This window comes from Chrysochloris asiatica, unplaced genomic scaffold (genome assembly GCF_000296735.1).
Source record: "Chrysochloris asiatica unplaced genomic scaffold, ChrAsi1.0 scaffold00241, whole genome shotgun sequence".
NCBI lineage: Eukaryota > Metazoa > Chordata > Mammalia > Afrosoricida > Chrysochloridae > Chrysochloris > Chrysochloris asiatica.
The window spans coordinates 1,271,371-1,281,027 of record NW_006408759.1 but is presented as its reverse complement, the minus strand read 5'-3'; the positions used below and the strand labels follow the sequence as shown (position 1 = coordinate 1,281,027).

The 9,657-nt window shown below is 44.0% G+C and overlaps 1 pseudogene; it reads right to left on the bottom strand.

Annotated features, from left to right (window-relative positions):
• Positions 1-3,864: 3,864 nt before the first annotated feature.
• Positions 3,865-4,652, bottom strand: LOC102813121 (annotated as a pseudogene).
• Between the last annotated feature and the right edge of the window lie 5,005 nt (positions 4,653-9,657).

Below are 9,657 nucleotides of genomic sequence, written 5' to 3'. Positions count from 1 at the left end.
ACAGACAGCATTGTACCTCATGACTGACCTGGATATGTTCTTTTTGACAATAAATGCAACACCATTCCTCTTGAATTTGTCATTCCTGGCATAGTTAACCATGTGGTTGTCAGATTATAAATGGCCAATACCAGTCCATTTCAGGTCACTAATGCCTAAGATCTCAATGTTTATGCGTTCCATTTCCTTTTTGACAATTTCCAATTTTCCTATATTCATACTTCATATATTCCATGTTCCAATTACTAATGATTGTTTACAGCTGTTTCTCTTCATTTTGGGTTGTGCCCCATCAGCAAATGAAGGTCCAGAGGGCTTTACTCCCACCGGCTTTACTCCATTTGCATCATCATGGTCAACTTTACTTTGAGGAGGCAGCTCTTCCCCAGTCGTACTTTGAGTGCCTTCCAACCTGATGGGCTCATTTTCTGGCACTATATCTGACAGTGTTTCTTTGCTATTCATAAGGTTTTCAGTGACTAAATATTTGGAATTAGTTCGTCACTCCTTCTTCTAGTCTGTCTTTGTCTGGAAACTCATCTGAAACCTGTCCACCATGGGTGACCCTGCTGGTTGTTTAAAATACTGGTGGCATAGCTTTCAGAATCACAGCAACTCACAAGCTACCACAGTATGACAAACTAACAGATGTGTGGTGGACTGGAATAGATAGGGACTTTAAATATATAAAAATAAAGCATCAAAGCTGAAAATGGTAAAATGTGAATATTTAGAACTGTAATTCAGGTATGTATAAATATGAACAGTGGCTAACAGGGATGGGCAAGGGAGGCTATTCGTACATTAGGCTGGACATAGTGCTTGCTTCTGTTGGCTACACTGTAAGGTGGTCCCTGTCCAGGGAACAGAATTTTCTAACGAATTCTCTCTGGCTGGAGAGAAATGAGCCCATTTCATTTTCTGCTTTGACAATGGTTTCGTTCAATCCTTCTTTGTGCAGTCTGTGATCAGGGACAGATACCATCTGTGGGGAGGGGCTGTAAGGTGTGAGGAGGAGATGAAGGGGTGGGTGTCAGCAGACCTCAGTGGGATCCCAGTCTAATCTCATCGATTCTATTTTGACACTGACTCATGGCGACCCATGTGTGTCAGATAGAATTGTTGTTGTTAGGAGCCATAGAGTTGGCACCTATTCATAGCAACTCTATGCACAACCAAATAAAACACTGCTCAGTTCTAGGCCAACCTCACAATCATTATTATACCTGAGCCCATTGCTGCTGCCACTGTGTCAATCCATCTAGTTGGGCATCTTTCTCTTTTTCTCTGACCCTCCACTTTACCAAACAAGGTATCCTTTCCAGGGACTGGTCCCTCCTGACAATATGTCCAAAGTATGAGAGATGAAGTCTGGCCATCCTGACTTCCAAGGAGCATTCTGGCCATACGTCTTCCAACACAGATTGGTTTGTTCTTTTGGCAGTCCATGGTACTTTCAATATTCTCCTCCAACACCATAACTCAATGCATCAATTCTTCTATGGTCTTCCCTATTCACTGTCCAGCTTTCGCATGCATATGAGGTTATTGAAAGTACCATGACTTGGGTCAGGCACACCTTATTCCTCAGACTGACATCTTTGCTCTTCAACACTTTCAAGAGGTATTGTAATAGAACAGTACTCAATAGGGTTTTCAGGGGCGTTTGGAAGTAGATTGCTAGGCCCTTTCTTCAAGGTGCTTCCGGATGGATTCATATTGTCAAGTTTTTGATTACCTTAATCGTTTGTGCTACCCAGGGACTCCATATTAGAAATATCTCAGATTAAATTATGAGTTCCTTGAGTTTAGAGCAGTTCTGAGCACAACTTTATTAAGCTCCTATGATGTGCCCGTGGCACTAAGGGTTAATGCACAAGACTGCAAAGCTGTTTGAACTGCAAAGTTGGTGGTTCAAGATCACCAGCTGCTCCTATACAGGGCCGCTATGGGTCTGAACTGACTCAAAGGCACTTAACAACAATGATGTGCCTGAGAAGTAGGAGATGAAAATGACATGGTCTTTGCCCTTGAATAGCTCAGAAACTCATGGGAGATACAGACAGTGGCAGTCACCTTCCTTATCACTGGGAAAGAGCCATGTGGAGGAATGCATGAGATGCCACCAGAGAGCAGAGGAGAGTCTTTTAGCCCAGCCTAAGGTTGGGGGTGATGTCAGGGAAGAAATCCTGGATGGAGGGGTAACTGGCCATGTCAGAGGCAAGAGAAGAGAAGGCAGAAGGATGACCAGGCAGATGGACTGCCTTGAGCAGAGGTATGGAAGCAGCTCTGGGTATTCCGTTTGGGGTGACTAGGGTACTGGAGCAGAGAGGCAGCAGTGGTGGATGAAGCTGGCAGGGTTGGTTGGCTGGGGGCTGGGTTGTAGCTGCTTTACGTGTCGGAGAACCACCTGACACTTTTCCCAAGTGCTCTACCACAGGGCTTCCTGGGTCAGCCAAAATACATAAAACCAAAAACCAAAACAGTTGCCATTTTTCTCATTTTCTCGCTGATCATGGCAACCCCAGGTATGGCAGAGTAAAGGTGTGCAGAGTAGAACTGTGCCTCAAAGGGCTTTCAAGGCTGTGTCCTTTCTGAACTACATCAGCAGATCTCTTCTGATATATGAGGTTGGGGGTTGCAGAGAGGCATGTCCAGGGCCTCTGACCACAGCCTCACCCTTCACCTTTATTACAAACAAAATCATTCCCCGCTGACCACACAGTCTCTCCGGAAGACTCAAACATCACACCTTGTTGTTGTTGTTGTTAGGTGCCATCAAGTTGGTTCCAATTCATAGTGACTTTATGCACAATGGTCCTATGCCAATCTCACAGTTGTTGCTACTCTTCAGTCCCTTGCTGCTGCCAATGTGCCAATCCGTCTCATTGGGGTCTTCCTCTTTTATCCCTGGCCTTCCACTTTACCAAGGAACTCTGGTAGTGTAGTGGTTATGAATCTGGCTGTGAACCGCAAGGTCAGCAGTTCGAGACCACCAGCCACTCCATGGGAGAAAGATGAGGCTTTCTGCTCCAGTAAAGACTTACAGCCTCGGAAACCCTGTACAGGGTCGCTATGGGTCGGAACTGACTCGACGGCACTTAACAACAACAACAACCACTTTACCAAGCATGATGTCCTTCTCCAGGGACCGGTCCTTCCTGATAATATGTCCAAAGTACGGAAGACAAAGTTTCACCATCCTGGCTTCTAAGGAGCATTCAGCTATGATTCTTCCAACACAGATTTGTTTGTTCTCCTGGCAGTCCATGGTACTTTTAATATTCTCCTCCAATACCATAACTCAAATGCATCAATTCTTCTATAGTCTTCCTTACTCATTGTCCAACTTTCACATGCATATGTGTCAGGCATACCTCCGTCCATCTTTGCTCTGAACAGTTTAAAGAGACCTTATGCAGATTTGCATAATGCAGTATATCATTTGATTTCTTGAGTGCTGCTTCCATGAGTGATGATGGTTGATCTAAGCAAATTGAAGCCTTTACCAACTTCAATCTTTTCTCCATTTATCTTTTGTTTTTTACATTTGAAATAGTTAACTTTATTTAAAATGAAAACACTCAATTTAAAACTGTATTTAGTTAAGACCCTTTTATTATAAAACGCGTAAGAGTACTTCTAGATACGACATACATATTTCTAGTGCAGATGTGACTTTGGACATCTATTCTTTAAACAAAGTTTTATAGAGTAGAGGAAAAAATAGGTTATTTACAGAAAATATCTACCTATGAATTCAGAGGTACAAATTTTGTGATGGAAAGACTTAATTTAAGTACATACTGGTATCTCAAGCAGTTCTCAAAGAGCTTTGTTAATTTTCTTGGATTTTAAGTGTGTCTAAGATGCTTCTTCATCATCAATCTTGGGAGAAATAGTACTTTAAATGTTCCATATCAACAATTTTTATACTACAACAAGGGGTGCATCAGCAGACACACTGAGTGTAACTGTTGGAGAGAGTGGAGTGGCTTTTGTAAAGAAATTCAGGTATCTAAAAGCAAAAGTTAGCTGAACTTGTTCATTCATCTCTATGGTAACTGCCTCCTTCTCTTCATCAACATTACTTGTTTGTGACAATGCAATGTTTCCATTTCCAAGTTCTCCACTTGCAGAAAAATCCACTTCATCTTTTGCATAGCAAATGAAAACAGTATCTCCAATATGACTGAGATCTCGGCATATACGTGCAAATTCACCAGATAGCACCTTCACTACACAGCTGTATAGTTGTTGCTGTACAAGTTGTTCAACATCTCAATTCATTAACTTCATTTCATAGTCTGAAACTTTTGCTTGCTTTGGTGATTCAAATACTAGTGCCAAGGTGTCCGCATTATCTTCAGCCCTTAGTGTAATGATGTCTTTATTCATTGTCAGTACATTTCAGCATTTTGGATATGCTGGTTACGTACATGCCCATGGCCAATTTGCAGTCACAGTGCTAGGTGTCTAAGCCCTCTGAGCACAGAGTGAGCCGTACAAGGGAGCCGTCGGAGGAATCCATACTCTGCAGGCAGGTTCACGCAGCCGCAGCTGAGGTCCCAGCAGGCCTCACTGATGAGGCTCTTTAGTGCCTGTAGCAATTTTTTCAGGATGGAGCCCTGGACCAGACTCGCCTCAAACATGGTGATGGAATCTCAGCGATGCGGCTACAGGTGGGCTTCTGCTGGAGCCCTATAGGACCACAACCAGCCTGCTGCATCTGCAACCATTTAATGCCGCCACTTCTGGGAGTGCGCACTCTCTGCTTATCTTGGTGTTATTGGTCTAGTGGTAAGGATTTTTGTTTTCTTTACTTTGAGATACAACCCATACCGAAGATTGTGGTCTTTGATCTTCATCAATAAGCATTTTAAGCTGTACAGCTCTAGAAAGAATTTGCCAGGTCTGCTGGAAAGACTTTTTCTGACACACTTGACACAGACCCAGAATTCAAACTGAGCACAATGGGTTAATAGAAACAGAATTTACAGATACCAGGAGACTGCCACAGGAGCCCTGGTGGTGCTGGGGTTAGGGGTTGGGCTAACCGCGAGGTCAGCAGTTCAAACCCACAAGTCACTCTGAGGGAGAAAGAGGAGGCTGTCTGCCCCAGAAAAGATTCATAGTCTTAGAAAGCCTATATAGGGTCAATATGAGTCGGAATCTACTAAATACTAGTGGGTTTGATTTTATGAGGGTCTGTGAGGAAGTTAATATAGGATGGTAGTCCAGACTTTACCCTACTAGCAAGAGGCGAAGTCCTGTGCGAGCTCAGGGTGAAAGAGAAGCTCATTTACATTTGCTGATGAACGTCCCTCCATAGGTCTGATGGCATCCACGGTCCCTATCTCAAGGCCAGACTTCACTGTCCTTAAAGGTGGCCCTCACCAACCCAAAGCAGTCTCATAATAACCACAGTGAGTTGTTCTAAATTGCGCTGAGTTAGTCCACGAAGCAGGCTAAACACTTGGCTGTGCTTGAACATTAGACCAAGCCAACAGGAGTTACATAATCATCACAATCATCGAAAGAATAAGGTGGCAAACACGGGGGACGAAACACATAAGGAAGAAGGCCACTAGCATAGCAGATGGCACTGAAAACAGCTAATTCGTTAAACGCAGCAATAAAAGAAAATAAATTGCAGGGTTTTTTTGTTTTGTCTTTTCTGAGGGAAAAACCTTGGCATTACTTCCTACTCTATGTGACCAAGGTAAAACTGGCCTGGTGTGTTTGAGTTCGTCCTTAACTATTTCCTCCAGTTTGCTTCCCTGTCTGTGTTGTTAATAATGAAGAGCTTCGTTTCAAGGGGTCAGCTTCCCCAGGCTGTTGTGAGCTGGACTATTTATCAGGGTAGCAGCTGGAGATAAGCTGGGCACAAAGAGGATTTGTGTCTTAGGAGGGTCAGTCTCTAGATACCAAGGGCAGAGGAATTTTCTCATTAGGAGGAAGTCAATGGTGGGGACTCCAGGCTTTCAATGTACACTCCCAGTGCAAATAGCAGCAGAGAGGAAGGGCAACTGGGAGGGGAAAACTACTTGAAGCAGCAGCTTTTGCTGGACACCTTAAATGGAAGTTCCCAGAGTAGATTTCTTAGGGAGAGATGAAAAGATGCTCAATGCCATCTGCATTTATGAAGTGGACTATGAGGAAGTGAAGTGTGCTCCTGCCGTATTTCTTAGTGTGCACTTACCTGCTTGTTCCTACTCACGGGATGAAACACCCCAGCTGAAGCACTGCTGAGTGAGCACAGCGCAGGGAACCCTCAGTGCTAAATCCTCAGAGAGAAGCCATCACTGAGCTGCCATCAAGAGTCAGGCTGGCCTGGGAACTCAGGATATCCTGGAGTGGTAGGGATGGGCTGGAAAGAGCACGGGCACAGAGTTCTAGAACATTCCCAGGATCCTACTGACTTCCCAGGGATTCCAAAGTCTAAAAGTAGAGCCAATTGACTAAGAAGTTCTCTGAGTTTTGGGCAGCATCTGAGATGCACTCCTGAACTAACTTTGTTGTTGTTAAGTGCCATTGAGTTGGTTCTGACCCATAGCGACCCTATAAAGGATTTCCGAGGAGCAGCTGGTGAGCTTGAAACACCAACCTTGCAGTTCAAAAGGCTTTGCAGTCTGACCCACAACTTGAACACACAATGCCACACCAGGACTCTACAATCCATAAATTCTGAATACAATCTGGTGTCTCTATTATCACATCCATGACCTATTTGTCAGTTTCCTTCAACCCCTGTGGTAGGAAGGCTAGCCCAAGAGGAAATGACCGGTTGAAATCAACTCCATTTGGTGCTTCCACCATAACTTTCATAGCCTTTCAATCTGTTAATATCATCCATTGTTAGCATGGTGACAGAGAAAACCAAGTATCCCTTCCTATCAGTTACCATGCTGCACCAGAGAAAACTTTGTTGTTGTTAAGTGCCGTTGAGTCGATTCCAACCCATAGCGACCCTGTACAGGGTTTCCAAGGCTGTAAATCTTTACGGGAGTAGAAAGCCTCATCTTTCTCCCGTGAAGCGGCTGGTAGTTTCGAACCGCTGACCTTAAGGTTTGCAGCCCGATTCGTAACCACTATGCTACCAGAGCTCCTTAGGGAACACTTAGCTCATGGTAAACCCAAGCCAAACCAGTTGCTGTCAAATTGATTCTAACTCATTGTGATTCCACGTGTATCAGAGTAGAACTGTGCCCCAAAGGGTTTTCAAGGACTGCTTTTTCTAAAGTAGATCACCAGGTTGTTCTTCCCAGGGGCCTTGTTGTTGTTGTTAAGTACTGTTGAGTAAGTTCTGACTCACAGCGACCCTGTGGAGGGTTTCCAAGGAGCAGTTGGTGAGCTTGCACTACCAAACTTGTAGTTCAAATGGACCTTGTGGTCCAGTGCTTTATCCCATAGTGCCACACCAAGCTGTGGGTGGACACAAATGTCCAACCTTTCAGTCAGCAACAAGCACATTAACTATTTGTGATCACCCAGGGAGTTCCTAGCTCATGGTGGTGAGAGTTGTTATTTGCTGTCGAGTTGGTTCCAACTCATAGCAACCTTTTTAGTTTCTGAGGAGCGGCTGGTGGGTTTGAACAGCTGACCTTTCAGTTCAAACTGACCATGCTGTCCAGTGCTTATACTACAGTGCTACTTCAGAACTCTTAGCTCAAGGTGGTGGTTATGTGCCGTGAAGTCAGTTCTGACTCATAGCAACCCTGTATAGGGTTTCTGAGGCTGGAAATCATTATGGGAGCAGAAGCTTTGTCTTTCTCCCACAGAACAGCTGGTAGTTTCGAACTGCTGACCTTAAGGTTTGCAGCCTGATTCGTAACCACTACACTACCAGAGCTCCTTTGCTCAAGGTAGGGGTTTGGATATATTATGTGAATAACTGCATCGTTGTATCCCAGCACCTAGAATAATGGTTCAACTTAGAGTTCAACACTGAAAAAACATGACACAAGCACACCCATTTTCATACAGAAAAACGTCCTCCAAATTTTCATTTTTACTGTATAATTTTTCAGACTTTATCTTAGTCTAAAATAACTGCTTTACATAATAGTAGGGAAAAAAGGCACATTAAATGGCCCATTTCATGCCTGAATGAGCACAGTAGCAGCTGCTCAAGTCATCTAATGGGAGAGGTCTCTAGAACAGTCACTGGTGCAGAAGCCCAGAGGAAAAAAATCACAAAGTAATTTTCACTGCCTCTTTCCCATGCATGGAATATGCTGGGTTGGTTTTTGTTACTCCTGCCTTCCCAGAACAATACTCTACACCCCACTGCAGAGAAAGGAAACAATCTTAGAGAGCCTGGTTAGTCCCCTCCTGTCTCTCTTCTGTGAAATGAAATGTGGTTATAGAATTAGATATAGCAAAGCTTAGAGACTTAGCTGATGTCTGAGATCCTTCTGATATGGAGGCAGGGAATTTCTAGGTGCCAAACTGTTGAACCCAACCCCAGGGGGTGGCAGACAAAGAGGGATGGGCAGAAATGCTCCATCCTTCTCACTTTAGAAATACTGTTGCCTTTGTTTACAAAATAACTTCTCCATTCCTTCTTCACACTTTCTTCCCTTTAAGGAAGTTAAAATGCTAATTTATAGCTGTGTGGGATTCTCTGGCTCACTGGATCTGACACTGGTCTGGGGACCAAGCAGTGGGGCAAAGGGACTTCAGACCAGCCCTCCTGGCAAACCACATTTTCTTAAGCAGTGGATATCCTGTGAGAACAGTTATAAGGAAAAGACCTAAGCCAACAGCTCTGGGTAATTAACTGACATTTAAGTTTCTGACCTACCACTCGTCTGTCAGTTTGTCCTACTTTGATGGTTTGAGTGTTGTGAAGCTGGAAGCTATGCCACAGATATTTTAAATACCAGCAGGGTTACCCATAGTACATAGATTTCAGCTGAACTTCCAGATGAAGACAGACTAGGAAGAAGATGAGATGGACAACTTCTCAATGTTTAGCCACTGAAAACCTTATGAAAGCAGCAGAGCATTGTCAGATATAGTGCTAAAGATGTGCCACTCAGGTTGGAAGGCACTCAAAATACGACTGGGGAAGAGTTGCCTCCGCAAAGTAGAGTTGACTATGATGATGTGAATGGATTAAAGCTTTTAGAACCTTCTTTTGCTGATGGGTCACAACTCAAAATGAGGAGAAACAGCTGTAAAAATCCACTAATAATCCGAACATGGAATATATGAAGTATAAATCTAGTAAAATTGGAAGTTGTCAAAAATGAAATAGGAGACTTCCAGAAAAAGATGGTGGATCGGGTGGAAGTGTAGTGATGAGCTCGGCCGAGAACAACACAGAATACAGGACCAAGAAGGCTCAGGGAATGGTCCCAGTACTCTGAACCACATATAAAGGAATAAATATATAGAAGGTTGGAAGACTTACAGCTGGGGAGTTTGTGGCAGAAGCAAGAAATCCATTGCTTCCTGGTTCGGGACGCTCAGCTGCTCCAGGAGCCGCCATTTTATGTGGGGCCAAGCGGGGAAAGGATCAGAGCAGCCATGGACGCCTGACAGAGCCGCAGAGATAGAGGTGTGTACATTCTTTTTTTCCTTTTTTTGGGTATCTTTTCGTTGGTCCCTTGCTGTGTGCGTACCTCCATTCTGGTGACTATAGGGGTGCCT